The sequence below is a fragment of the Protopterus annectens genome, chromosome 11.part0 (genome assembly GCF_019279795.1).
Source record: "Protopterus annectens isolate FY-2018-M chromosome 11.part0, PAN1.0, whole genome shotgun sequence".
In the NCBI taxonomy this organism is placed as follows: Eukaryota; Metazoa; Chordata; order Ceratodontiformes; family Protopteridae; genus Protopterus; species Protopterus annectens.
Genome location: NC_056745.1, coordinates 214,135,349 through 214,150,933, shown reverse-complemented (window position 1 = coordinate 214,150,933; position 15,585 = coordinate 214,135,349). Strand labels below are relative to the sequence as shown.

Here is a 15,585-nt window from a genome sequence, read left to right as displayed (position 1 = left end):
TATATTACTGGATGCTTCCTTAAACCAAGACTGCTTGTTTGGCAACCAAGCAGTAGTAGTACTTAAAAAGATGGGGGGAAAAGTTAAATCTATGCAAACTGTTAAAGATTTCCTGCAAGTACAGCCTCCCAGATGTAGTAGGCACTGGCCTTCTAAGAACTGGTCCTTTCCTGCCTCTTCCAGGCCTTCTCAGTCCAAACCCAGAACCAGCAGACCACCTAGGCCTCAGTCTCAAGGTACTCACAGGCCTAAGCAGTGGGGGGCTCGCACTTCCAAAGCTGGAAGTAGTAAGACGACCCCCCATGGTAAACTGTCAGAATGATTTAACTTTAAACCTTCCAAGCCCTGCTCAACTGACTGTTCCTTTAGGGGCAAAGATCGCCTTGCATGCCAAAAATTGGGAGCTCATTACTCAAGACAAATGGGTTTTAAGTATAGTTTCCTAAGGATACAGATTCAACTTCCACTCCTTACCAACCGTAAACGGTTGGCCAGACCTACCCCCAAATCAGTGGGTAGAGGCTCTAAGCATCAAGGCTATTCATCCTGTCCCAGAAGAGGAATGGGGGCAAGGTTTTTACTCGACTTTTCCTGGTTCCCAGAAAAGACAATTCCTAGCGTCCTATTATGGACCTGGCTATCCTAAACACCTTGGTAATCCCAAAATTCAAAATGCTAACTCTTCATCAGCTGCTTCCCATGCTAGGCAAAAATGCCTGGTTGGCAACACTGGATTTAAAGGAAGCCTACCCACACATCCCAATCAGGGAATCTTGCAGAAGATACCTACGCTTCAGAGCAGGCTACATACACCATCAGTTCCCTGCACTGCGCTTTTGGCTCATCTACTGCGCCCAGGGTATTCACAAAGTGCCTAGCTCCAGTCATTGCATTTTGCAGGCAAAGAAATATTCGAATATACCCATACCTGGGTGATTGTCTAATTCAAGAAAGCCAGGACATACAATTAAAATCATCTGGCATTTGTAAAGAAACTACTAACTTCTCTGGGGTACACCATAAACGAAAATAAATCACTTCTAGTACCCTGCTAACAAATTGTATTCCTGGAAGCAAGCTTGAATACAACTTCCCAGACGGCCTACCTCACACCAGAGAAACAAGTTTATTTGACAGCCTACTTCAAACTATTGGCCACAAAGACTCCGCTATCTGCAAGGAAAATACTGCAAGCCCTGGGGTTCATGGCCTTTTGCATTCTACTAATTCCATATGCAAGACTGCATATGAGGAAACTACAATGGTATCTAAAATGCCTATGGTGTCAACATTATCAGGACCTAGAATCACTGATTCCTATAATCCCTTTTCTAAAGACATAGAGTTCCTTTGGTGGGCAGAGGCTTGTCACCACAACAAGGGACTGCCATTCGCTCTAACCCCTGCTGCCCAAACCCTAACAACAGACGCATCAGACTATGCATGGGGGGGGCTCACTTGGCAGGGCATTGCATTCAGGGCAAATGGAACCAGCGTCAAATGCACCTGCCTATCAGTCAAAAAGAAATGTTAGCTGTACAGAATGCTCTGACAGCCTTCAAGGACCACATTCTTCCAGGACAAATATTGGTAAAGACGGACAACACCACTGTTATGTGGTACATAAACAAGCAGGGGGGAACCCACTCATACCCTCTCTGCAGACTAGCCATGGCTTTGTGCAACACAGCCTTGAGCTACCAAGTGCATCTACAGGCACAATTCCTGCCAGGCAAGCTAAATACACTGGCAGACGATCTAAGCAGAAATCTCATGGACCCACACGAGTGGAAACTGGAACCAAATATATTCAACATTTTGAGAAACAAATGGGGGAGCCCAAAGATAGACCTGTTTGCCTCCCCTCAAAACAACCAATTGGACAAATTCTGCACAAGGACTCCCCATAGACAAGCTTGAAAAGTGGATGCCCTGTCCTTCAGCTGGAAAAACCTATCAGTCTATGCTTTTCCCCCTCTGCCTCTCCTCTCCAAAGTGCTACTAAAGATCAAACAGGACAAACCAAGGACAATACTGATTGCACCAGACTGGCCACCGGAACACTGGTACCCCCTCTTGCGCAGTGTGTCACTGCTGGAACCATGACACTTGCCTCAGACCCCTGCCCTGCTGTCCTAGCAGGAGGGCCAGATTTTGCACCCACAGCTTCAAACCCTGAACCTTGCAGCCTAGCTATTTACCTGATCTCTCCGTTACCATACCTCAGTAAGCAAGTGATGAATGTCATTCTGGAGGCAAGGAGGCCTAGTACTAGAAAATCCTATGCTGAAAAATGGAAAAGATTCTGTTCCTGGAGCCAAACTCACGGGATGGGCACAACAGTGCCCAATTTACCGCACATTCTTCAGTACTTAACTGAGATGCTTCACAAGGGCCTTTCCTTTTCTTCCATCAAAATTTATGCCTCTGCCATTTCAGCACATTATAATACAGAGCCACCCCTCTTCTCTCATCCACTGCTGATGCAATTTCTCAGAGGGGCCAAAAACTTAAGACCTCCCAGGAGAGCCCCTACTCCAGCCTGGGACCATAACTTTGTATTGGAAAAGCTCACTCTACCTCCCTTTGAGCCAGCTGCAAATGCAGAAATTCCTTTCTTGGAAAACGGCCTTCTCTCTAGCCATCACTTCAGCAAGAAGGGTGTCTGAATTACAGGCCCTCGTGGCAGTGGAGCCTTTCATCATCTTTCATGCGGACAGGGTGTCCCTCAGGACCAGTCCTTCCTTTATGCCGAAGGTGGTATCCAGTGTGGCCCTTAATCAGTCCATTCATTTGCCAACCTTCTTTTTTAATCCACAGAACAAAGTGGAACGAATACTGCACTCCTTGGACGTGCACAGACAACTTAAATTTTACTTGGACAGAACTAAGCCTCTCAGGAAATCTGAACAGCTGCTGGTTGCATTTGCTGCAGGGGCAGAGTAGAAGGCCATTTCAAAGCAAACCATTTCTAAGTGGCCATTGCATTCATTTCTGCTATAAGCACCATGGAAAACCTACCCCACAGGGGATAAGACCTCATTCCACCAGGACTGCATCTACCTCTACAGCCTTTCTCAGAGGTGTCCCTACTAGGGACATCCTAGAAGCTGCTACCTGGAGTTCTGTACATACCTTCACCAAGCATTACCACTTGGCAATTTTTTCTAAATCCAAAGCTGGCTTTGCCACTGTCGTCTTGCAGGGCCGTATAGCTGGTCCTAATGCTCTCTAACTGCCTCCTCCCTTCCTTAGCTTTGAGAATCTACTCAAATGTGATGACTGCAACAGTGAAACACGAAGAACATAGTACAGTTGTGTACACTTACCATAAATGTAGATGTTAGAGTCTATTCACGGGTGTAGTCCTGGTTACCCTCCCTCCAGCCCCCTGACTTCTATTGACTATACCTCTTTTCTTGTTTACTATGCTTAAAGCTTTCTGGTGTAGTTACTTTTTGTTTGAGGTGTAACTTTGTATATAATTGCTTCCCATTATGGGGGAACCTGACATCTGGGGCAAGAAAAACTGATGTAATGGCGTTGGCTGCATGCTTTATACCCCTGACTACCTGACATCATGGAAGATGAGATGGCAACCGACGCAGGACCCAAGACTTTGATAATCAGGCCGACTGATGGCTACCTGCAAGCAGATAACACAAATGTGATGACTGCAACAGTGAATACACTCTAACATCTACATTTATGATAAGTGTACACAGCTGTACTTTCCTTTCACATTGCAGCACAATTAGAATTACCTGATTAGAAATGTAACTCGTACTCTTTTCCATTTAGTTCTCTTTATTAACTTCACCTGTGCTTCCCTCCACTTCATACTACCCCCGCTCTTTCCTCTCCTTTATAACTGAAATTTCAAATCTGTTTCTCCTGACATCATGTCTCTTTCTACTGCTAGTATATCCTCCTATCTAACAAACTATCATTGTATACTTTCATCTGTCTACACTTCTGTGATGTACTTCACATACAATGAAATCAGCAGTAGCTGTAGCAGTACATCTCCCTGCCTTTTAATTTCTCGCCTTACCTTTTATTTTGAGCACAGGATACTTCTTATCACCCTCTACTCAAAATAAATAAAGTTAAAACTCCTTCAGGTCTCCTTTAAATTGATACCACACTGGGGGATATTTGAGAGGTAGTGTGACCACTCTAACCCAGGCCCCATAAATTCTCTAACTAATTTAAATCGTAAAGAACCAGCACTACTGCAACTTGACTAACCTTCCTTCAACCACTACCTCACTCTATACTGCTACCCAGCCACCTATCCGTACTACAAACAGTACATCAGACCCCTCACTGCCCCGTCATTCTCCAACTTTCTGTCAAGAAAATTGATTACTGTCACTATCTACTTCTGTAGCATTAGTAACAAAATTACAGAACTGTATGCTTCCTTGATATTCTTGCGTTCACAAAAACTTGGTTTAAGGCTAGCATTAAAGATTCTGGACTACTCTGTCAGGATAGGCCCCATGTGACAGCAGGTAGGTTAGCCTTAATTTATCCAAGTTCATGCAGTCTGTCTCCCTATTTGCACAACATCCCCAAATTACACAATGCCAAAATACGTGCATCACTGCTGAAGCTTAAAAACAAAACTGTAACAGTATTATTACAGTCTCTGTCCTGCCTGGAAATAATATACGAACTTTAGAACAAATGCTCTTCTGGAGCACCAGTAACACACACACCTCATGAAAATATACCAGGAGATGTAAATATCTACTGGCAAAGGCCCTGCATGTAGCTTTCCTTCGGCTAGTATAAACCTTTGTGGTTACACTCAACTTTTCAATACACCCACTAGATTTAATAACAGTACCAGTAATGATGCCGTGCTAAACTGGATATTGATCTTTGGCCCCAGTACATTTACAGTCTCTATAATCTATCCACACTCCCTTAATCACCACTTTCCAGCCTATACCCATAGAAATACCACTCACCAACTTAAAACTGAAAGCTTTCCACATTCAATAAAGGCTACTTAGTCAATACATTGAAAGCCTTTAATTGGTCTACCCTAAAAACTCTCCCACTCAATGAGGAAGTCAGTACCTTATTCTTAAGTACTCTAAAATAGCCATGCCCCACTCTGCAAAAATGTGCAAATTAACCACTTCCCATAGCTTAGTTACTATCCAGACAAAAATACAGTGTCTAATAGAGACAAAACTGGGAAAGAATGACAGAAACCTAAAACTCCATATAACCTGCAACTCTATAGAGAATTATGCAGTCCGATTAAAAAAGTGATAAATATTGCAGCAGTCTACAACCTCCAACACAAAACTGACTCCCAAAGGTTCTGGACATCAGTGCATACCCTGATACATCCAGATTCAGATAAGGAACCCAGCCCTTCTCATACTAGCTGTCCACTAGAAATTGCTACTTTCGATACCTACTTCAGAGAAAGCATTGTTTCCCTAACTAAGAACTCCTCACCCCCATCCAGTTTTTCCACCTTTTCCACAATAACATCCAGTTCCACTATTTCTATAAATCAGTAGTTCAGACCAATAGTAACATTCTCCATTCACCAAACACACAACCACTTCCTTTACTCCCCCTACTTCCACACATGAATCTACACCCTGTATATCCACTGCTAGCAACTTCCACATAGGACTTGTCTATTACATCAGTTGGTGGGGGGACTAAAACTCAAACTTTGGTCCACTGCAGGTGACAACCTCCCATTTGAATACCTAAAGGTACCAGCCGATGCCATAGCATACTCTGTTTCATATTTGGTCTCTATCTATTTAGATCAATAGCTGAGTCCTGAGTACCCTCATTCCCCAAAACAATCATATCCCCTTTATAAAGGTGGCATTTCTGCTGATGTCTCCAGCTTCTGGCCTATTGCAATATTATCTCAAAATTTAGTATCCATAAACACCTGCACTACTATCTCTTGCAGAAATGGCTCTTAACATCCATCCAGCATTGCTTCCTCTGAGCACATAATACAAGTGCCCTCCTGTCGTTCACTGACACTGTAAACAAATACAGGGACTCTGACAAGCCTGTTTCCTCCTTATTCTTTTGCCCGTCTAAAGACTTTGATACAGTTTTTTCGCCCTAAACTCCTGTACAAAATGTCTCTGTTTGAACTGTCCCCTTCTTCATTATTGTGGTTCAGTAGCTATTTAACTGACCGGCTCCAGTACACCGTCTTCCTACCTGCATGTCTCCCCTGGTGTACTCCCTAGGCTCTACTCTTGGTCCCTTCCCCTTTTTAATATCTTTATCAATGATATCTGTACATCCGTAGGTTCAGTTTCTCTCTAACACTATGCTGAAGATTCCACACTTGTGTGCCTCAGTTCCTCCATATTACACAAGAATTTTTTTCCTCAGCTGAGAAGTGGCTCCATGATGTCCAACTAGTACTCATTCCTAAAAAAAAAAAAGTTGCTGCCTGTTTTCCCCAAATCATTCATGCCTGCAAAGCTAATTTCAAAACCTTTTCACTGAGCAGAACTGAATGTGAAGTAGTCTCACATATAAAACTTCTTGGAGTGATCATAGATCATAACCTTAAATTTGACATGTGTATTTGAAATAACATGAAGACTTTGCAAACATTAGGTGTGCTCTACACTCATAAAAACTTCCTCAGCAGCATCACCAAAACTACTCTTGTCCCATCTGTTATACAGTTCACCCCTCCTAACAAGCCTTCAGGCTACAGTTTAAAGTAAGTTGGAAGCATGCTGTGATAATGTTGCAAAATTTGCCACCATTAAGTAATACTACATCCAGCATTGCACTGTCCTTCAAGTATTAAATTGGCTTTAACTGCTTAACCACTTAAATTACAAACTGCTTCTCTCCACTCACAACATTAACAAAACAGACGACAGCCCTGCTTGAACGTCTTTTCTCACCACCCTAGTAGACCACCTTGGTCTGATGAACATCTTGACATATGTAAACCACACAAATACTCTGGCTAAAGACTTTATTACTCTGTTACTAAAAATTGGAGTGCTATTCCTCTACAAATTAGATCTATATCTAACTTCTGTAGCTTTAAATGCCTACTAAAAGACAACCTAAATAAGATGTTGTTCTGCTCCTGCACTATCCCTGGCTGAACCATTCCCCCTAGGCTGGTATGGACTCGGCTTCTCGCATGTACTCCGAGGCAATGTAAAGGTCCACGGAGGACGTCATGGAGGGTAACCACTGATGATCATTTCTGATTAAGGGAGATTCTCCTGGTTTTGATGAGGAAAAGAGGTCCCTGGTAACCTTATTGAGGCTAGGCATGGCTCTGAGCCTTTTAGGTTGGTCAAAGCAGACGTCCCACAGAAGATGAAGCAGAAAACTTAAGTACATTCCCCCTATTGTTAAGATTCTGCAAGGGATTGGCAAGATTTTACTCTGTGCTTGTTCAATGCCCTGATAGCTGTAAGACCACCACAGGTGGGGGTCTGCTCCTGCTTCTCCTTGGTCCTCTACTCCAGCTAAAATGACTAGGGAGTCTGACTTTTCAAATGAGGAGGTGGACTCTGATGAGTCATTGGCCTGCTCCACTCAGATTACTTCTGTAGACTATAGGTGTGAAGAAGAGGATTCCTTAAGTCCAAACTCTCCCTTTGTGGAGCTGTCCTGTGGGGACACATTAGTGTGCATGATGGAATATTTTAAGTGGCACTAATCACAATTATCTGCCATTCAAATAAGGTATTATGAGCTACTGCAGATGGAACCTCCTAAACATTCTGCTACCCCCCCCCCCCCCCCCTGCATTGGATGTCTTGTTGGATATATTTGCAGCTGCTTCTTTGGCTCCTGATTCCAAACTTCCAGTCTGTGAGAAGACCATCTGTTTCAGTAAATTGCCTGAGGCTTTTAAGTTTTAAGTACCTCTACAAGTGTCTTCTTCCACACCCTGCTGTAGTCTGTTTTTCTGCTGACAAGCCAGCCAAACGTTTGCCTTGCTCAAAACTCTTTCCTTCTGATAAAGACGGTAGAGCTATGGAGAGGTTGGAGAAAAAGGTGTACAGATTTGCCACTCAGGCCTTCAGGGCCATTAATTATCAGTCCCATATGAAAAGTTATGTTTGGCCATTTTGTCACAACATGGGGGTGGGTTTGTCTGTCCTTTCTGACTCTGAAAAAAAGACTGCTGCCCTCTCCTTGTTAAATTCCACTTTTCAGGTTGCCTGGCACTCCATCAAATGTAGTTATGGAGTTGATGTATCCTCTAGAGTTGCTATTTCTGCTTCAGTTATGAGAAGGTACTCTTGGCTTTACCTGATGATATTAAGGCCAGGCACCTAGCTGCTTCTTTGGGCAACCAGACTGTCTTTGGTACAGTTGCTTCTGACTTGTTTAAGACTTTACAAGACAAAGGTAAAGTGATGCAGGATTGTAACAAATCTTTTCTTCCATACCCAATTTCAGGGAAGCTGTCCTAAGTCTGCCTTTGCGTGTTGGAACCTCACCAGCCTTCTGAAGGGCAGAGGGTTCTTAAGTGTATTTTTGCTGATAAAACCCACAAAGACGACCTAAACTCGAGGCCCCCTTTTCAGAACAAATCTGTCTCCATCTGACACATTTCTCCCCTTCCCCTTGGCCAGGCTCCTCTGTCTGGACAAGGATAGGGAAAGCCTGAGAGAGAGTCTGGCAACAGATAACTTCAGACTATTGGGTTCTGTCATTATCCATCACTGTTATTTTATGATATGGATATCCCTTTCCCCCTTCTCGGGTCTTCCTCAACCTCTTCCAGACCAACTTCCTTATTTTTCTGGAGTTCTGCAGGATTTACTGGGTCTGGGCACCATTCAGATCATTCCAGTATCCCAAAGAAGAACAGTATTTTACTCCAGAATGTTTCTGGCTCTTAGAAAAAGAGGGATCCTGATGACTGGTCTTAGAGCTTTCCTTTCTGAATACTTTTGTAAAGATTCCTTCCTTTTGCATGCTTTTCTTCCAGACTCGCTTTACTCTATTACTTCCGTGGTCTCCCTAGATCTAAAAGATGCTCGTCTTCATATTCCCATTACATTTCTTGTTTTTCCTCTCATTTTCTCTTCTCTTCTTTGCCCTTTGGTCTTTTTATGGCCCCAAGAGTGTTTACCAAATGTATGGTTCCGTTTCTGGAAAGCGGTTACACTTCAGAAGATCGAACGGCTAAAATATCGAAGACCATATGGTCGAGACCATATAATCAATATTTCAGAAGATCGATCTTCTGAAATTGTAACAAAAATTAAAAAAAAAAAACAGTTGACGGTAATGCAGGGGGGCAAGCACCCCTGCACCACCCATGTGGGGGGCTGCACCCCCCCTTAAATATACCAACTCAGGGATCACGCTACAGCAAGGAATAGGAAAATCTCCCATTCCGTGGAGTATTGACAGTGTAGCGCGATCTCAGAGTTGGTATATTTAAGTAGGAGGTGTGTGGGTGCACAGCCCCCACATGGGGGGTGCAGGGGAGCTTGCCACCCTGCATTACCATCTTATGTAACTGTTTTTTTTTTTTGTTAGAATTTCAGATCATCAATCTTCTGAAATATCGACCATATAGTCTTCGATATTTCAGCCGTTCGATCTTCTGAAGTGTAACCCTGGAAAGCCTGCTTCTTCAGGCTCCCCTCCCAATCCAGGTTTTTTCCATGATACGAACTTCACCATTCTCCTTCTGTGCAGTCCGGATTTCCCTATCAGTCTGAGAAGTGCAGTCTAACACTTGCTTAAGACTGCATTTTTCTGGGTTGCAGAATTTAAACTGTTCCAGTGTTGGCTTCTCTTCCTCCTTTTAAACGTTCTGTTTCTGACAACCTGGTCTTTGCTTCCCCTTCCTCTCATTTCTGCAAAGGAATTTCTCAGAGTCCTGGGGTTCATGGCATCTACCATTCCCATGCTCCCCTTTGCCAAACTTCACATAGGTTCATAGGTAGGTACTAGGCTATCGGCCCAAGGGCCTACGTAAGCCTAGCCAACAAGGTTCCCTGGCTTACGCCACCCAAAAAAGTTATTTTCATGTGCCACTGTCGAGCAAAGACACAGAAGTGGTCCCCAGGGTGTATTTCCTTTTTCCCATCCACTCATCAAGATTTTTCTTGAAGAGTGCTAATGAAGAACTTTGCTTGACATAGATGGGTAGCTTGTTCCAGAGTATGGGAAGTGTCTGGGACAGGAATCTATCCCTCCAGCATGTCCTGTTTATTGTGGTGACAAGGTTTAGGTCCCTAGAGCATGTAGCTCTGAGGGATTGGGATTTCTTTAGGTGTAGCATGTCAAACAGCTCTGGGTTTGACATAGCTTTATATGTTAGGCAGAGATCACCTCGGAGTAGGCGATATGCTACAGAGTAAAACTGGAGTTTTTTGAGTCGGTCAGTGTAGGGCATTTGTTTGAGGCCAGTAATCCTCTTTGTGAGGTACTTCTGTGGCCTTTCCAGCTGCTGCAGATGTCTTGTGAGGTACATTCCAAAAGGGGCATTGTACTCTATAATGGGTCTAATGAGTATGGAGTATAGGGGAACAATGACTTCTTTTTTTTCCTGGATGAGAACCCTTTTATGATGAGGTGTGCCATGTAGAAGGATTTCCCGACTACTGTGGCGATGTGACTATCAAAGGAGAGACTACTGTCCACCTGGGTCCCAAGGTCTCATCACACATTCGGTGTTAAGTAGATTGCTGCCTATGTAGTAGTTAATAGGTGCAGAGTTTTTACCAAAGGGGATGACACTGCACTTTTTGGCATTGAGCTTGAGGCCATGGCTCTGACACCAGGCATCTGTCTCAGTGAGGCCCTTCTGTAGGATGTCCACATCATTTGGGGACTTGACTATGGCTCCTAGTTTGCAGTCATCTGCAAACTTTGTTAGCCAGAGGCCTTCTTTGTTAGCCAATACTTCAGAGAAGTAGATACCAAACAGGAGAGGTCCCAGGACGGAACCCTGTGGTACTCCAGTTGTCACTGCTTTGAGGTCAGATTTGGAGTCTGCAACTTTTACAGTGTGGGTTCTGTTGGTGAGCCAGTTGGCAACCCATCTTGTGACGTAGGGATTTATGCCTAGTTTAGTGAGTTTAGCTATAATTCCAGAATGGGGGATGGTGTTGAAAGCCTTGGCGAGGTCAAGATAGGCTGTGTGAACCACCTTACCCTCATCTACGGCTTTGGAGACTGCCTCAAAGAAGTCGATCAGGTTCAGGAGGCATGATCTGCCTTTCACAAACCCGAAATGGGTGGGATCCAGAGTTTGGAGGTTACCAATGTCTTTGTTTGAGTTCAATGATGATACGTTCCATGGCCTTGCAGACCAGGCTCATCAGGCTAATAGGTCGATAGTTCCTGGGATCAGTGGTGGCTCCCCCTTTGTGGAGTGGGATAACTGTTGCTGTGCACCATTGAGTGGGGAACATGAGGAAACTTCAGTGGTACCTAAAGATGGTTTGACTCCTGCATTGCTACCCTCTGGAGTTTATAGTTCCCTTATCTCCTTGTCTCAAACTCAGATTGCATTGGTAGATTCAGCAAATCTCCCTCAATCCGGGACTGCCTTTTCAGACTCTTTACCCCTATTCAGTTGCTATTCACAGATGATTTCTGTCTCGGGTAGGAGCCTCTTCCAACAAGCTGAGGGTTCAGGGTTTATGGCCTCTTCATCAGAGGTTAGAAGACATCAACATAAAAGAAACAAGGGCACTTATTCTTGCTCTTCAGGCCTTCCATTTTCTTCGGTCTCCGGGCTCTTTGAAGGTCTAGACAGTATTACAGCCATGTGGTATGACAAACAGGGGGGCATAAGATCTTCTCTTTGCAGACTAGCCCTTCGAGTCTGGAATTTGGCTATCCACCATCAGATAACCCTTCAGGTGGTCTACATCCCTTCAGAATACAACTTAGTGGCAGACTCCCTGAGCAGATCTAGGACCCAACCTTCACTAATTGGTGTTTCTGTACATAGTACATTGGTGGGGTATTCATCAGGTGGATCTTTTTGCCTCCCCTCTAAATAGGCAACTTCCTGACTTCTTTTCCAGAGTAGTAAATACAAACAGCTAACGCCATGAAAAAAAAGTCTTCTGTTCCACTGGAATATAGTTCTCCTTTATTGTAAAACGTTACAAATGAGCGCTTTCGTCTGCTCAGGGCAGACTTCTTCAGATAAGAGTCACTGGTACAGAATCTTTTTATATAAAATGAATGCAAACAATAATTCAATTAAATTCACTTAATTAAATTACCTTAAAGGCATATAGTACTAGAATCCAGTCCAAATGACTTGAATCAGAAAATGCCTCTAGTATTTCTCCCCTAACCAATTCTAACATACTAGAATGTATAAATTTTTATTCTAGAAATAAAATATATAATATTAAAAATATTTAATCCAAAAACTTACATATAAAACATAAAAAATAAAGAAAATTAAGAAAATTATAAACCCAAATGTTGTACTATGTACACAGTTCTTGTTGTTTTCCTTAACATTTTGAAATAGTTGCCTCATTGTTACTTACATCACTTTAAACACTGCCTGCCTTACCTTCCAGTATGGCTTTAATATTAATATATTCGTTGAGACCAGGTTTAATATTTGACCTGAGTCTCAACTGCCATCTAATTTCTTTTTGTAAAAGGAGCTTTTTACTATCACCTCCCCTGTTGTCCTTACCCACTAAATCTATAATACCAAATCTAAAATCTGGATTTAAATTACGTGTTGTGGTATGTTTGTAAAGAGCACTAGTCTCCTTTTTAATTTTAATATCATTGCTGTGCTCATAGATTCTTTCCCTGAGTGATCTTTCAGTTTTGCCCACGTAGTACGAGGAACAATGATTACAGGTAGCCAGATAAACTAACATCCTTGTCCGACAATTACCTCTACAAAACTTAATTCTACTTCCCAAACCATTGTCTAAGGTAATTTCCCCTTCTTGGTTAATGAATGAACACTGTTTACACCTTCCACATGGTTTGGTCCCCATTTCATATCTCCGTGACTGAGGCCTTCTACCCAAAGATTCCTTAAAATTATTACCAACCTTATACGTAAACCTAGGTTTGTTCCCTATGACCTCCAGAATGGTCACTATTGTTTTTTAAAATTGACCAATTGTTTTGTAATATTTGTGTAAAATAGTCCGAAAAGTTGTTATATTCTATAATACATGCGCCCATGAAATCTTTGGGTTCCTCAGGTAATTTGTCAATGACTATCAAAGGTTGGCCTAATAATGGTTTATATCTAGTACCCCATCCTTGGTATACATCACTGAGAATGCCCCCGACCATTTCCTTAGGATAACCTCTATCAATTAATTTTTCCCCCAAGAAAATGAATTCTTGTATTAAATCATGAAATTCCGAGGTCATCCTGGCCACTCTGACTGCCTGTCCCTTGACTATGCTTCTTTTTTGATGATAAGGATGCAGGCTGTCAAAGTGGAGGTAGCTATTGCACCAAGTTTCTTTCCTGAAAATTTGTGATTTAAAACCATTGTCTATTTTCGTGAGCGTAATGTCTAAAAAACTGATACTGTCCTTGTGTACTTGATGTGTGAAAAATAGGAAGGACGTGGAACTGTTGATATATTCTAGGAATTCTTCTAACCGTTCCAATGTCCCCTCCCAGATGACAAAAATGTCATCCAAAAACCTAAGATATGTTTTGATACAACTTACAAATGAACTTCGGAAAATATATCTATTTTCCCACTCCAATAACACCAGATTGGCATATATGGGGGCACAAGCTGCCCCCATAGCCACACCACTGACCTGTTTATAGTATTCGCCCTCAAATGAAATGTAGTTGTTATCTAAAACTACTTGCATTAATTCAAGTACCAATAATTTTTTATCTATAGTTAAATCAGAATATTTGTTCACAATTTCCTCAAAATATTCGAGGCCCTCACTTCTTGGCATGCAGGAAAACAGATCCTTTACATCAATAGTAACCAAAGGATTGTTATGGATTTTTCTTAAAAAATCCCATGAATCTTTTAACAAATGATTCTGACTAGTCACTATACTTTTAATACTTTGATCTATAAAGACAGCTAAAGGGTGTGTTTTAGATTTACTAGCCGATACAATGGGTCTGAAAGGAGGCCTTATGATGGTTTTATGAATTTTTGGTATACCAAAGAATCTGGGAATAATCGGGTGTACTTGCCTCAAAAAATAATAAGTTTTCTGATCAATTCGATTTTCAATCAAATATTCTTCTAGAAGCGAGTCGATCCTCCTGTAAGCTATTTGTATCTCATTGTAAGACACTGTAGTATAAGTACTGTCCTCTGTTAATATTTTCATGAGAGCGTTATTATAATCCTCACAATTAAATAAAACCAATCCCCCACACTTATCAGGTTCCATGAATCTAATGTTGGCTTCCTTCTTTAAACTTTCCAACAGCTTTTCTTCCTCACTATTCAAATTATGCTTTATCAAGTTACTCCTGCTATTAGCATACTTCTCATAGATTTCATGGGTAACTATACTTTCAAAGGTACTGATAACCGGGTGTAATGGGGGATTGTACGTACTCCTTCTTACCAAATTTTTATTGTTATTATAATTATCCACTGGTTCCACTCTGGAGTCTTTCTTACTATCTTTATAATGGATCAAATGTAAGTTTAATTTCCTAAGGTACAATTTGAAATCTATCAAGATGTCCGCTAAGTCTCCTTTTTTAGATTTAACAAATTTAAATCTCTTGGAAAATAATCCAAAATGTTTCTTATCCAACTTCATATCTGTGTAATTATATATCTTGAAACCGCCATATTCAGATACTATACCATTAGGGCCCACTATTATAGTATCTATCTGCCCCTTCTCCCCCTTTCTCCAACCAGAATTGTTCCCAGTAAAATTCAAATGGGATTCTGTTTCTGGCAGAAATTGTGCTTTGCTGGCCAACCTGGCTGATCCCCTGGGCCCTAAAAAAACTTCATTAGTTTCAGTGAAAGAATCCAGTTCATCTAACCCTCTATTAGAACGTCCCATGTTCCCACCATATTCATTCCTACCAGCGGAATAGTATCTACCAGTTTTAGTACCTGTACCAGGTTCCTGGTGTGTTTCTAATTCCCCATTAACCCTTTCTGAACGGTGGGACAAGGTATGAAAAGGCCTAGGATAACTCTTTCCTTTAATATATTGCTCCTTGTCCCTGGAGAATTTATTTTGTTTCCTTTCAAACACTTTTTCTACCTTACTGTCAACCCTCTTCAAAATTCTTTCATACCATTCCTTGTATTGCTCAAACAACACATCCCTATTAATGCTTTCATGTAGTTCATTCAATTCAACCAACCCATTATTTATCTGTACTTCATTATGTTTTACTAACTTTAAGACTAATGCAAAACCACATTCATCGAAAAAATTATGAAAATCCCTTAATACATTATCAGTGTACTTAATACCAAAAGGATATTTATAAAATCGCAGTCCCTGGGGTACTATTTTACTGCTCAGGCATTGGTGTAAGTAACTGTTTTCTATCTCTAAATATTTATATTTGTATAGCAACTTTTCAAAATTATAAATCAT

At 41.8% G+C, this 15,585-nt stretch overlaps 1 protein-coding gene across 1 annotated transcript in view; it reads left to right on the top strand.

Moving 5' to 3' along the window:
- Positions 1-15,585, top strand: part of METAP2 (methionyl aminopeptidase 2) — a 788,177-nt gene that overhangs the window by 164,636 nt on the left and 607,956 nt on the right. The window lies entirely within an intron of this gene.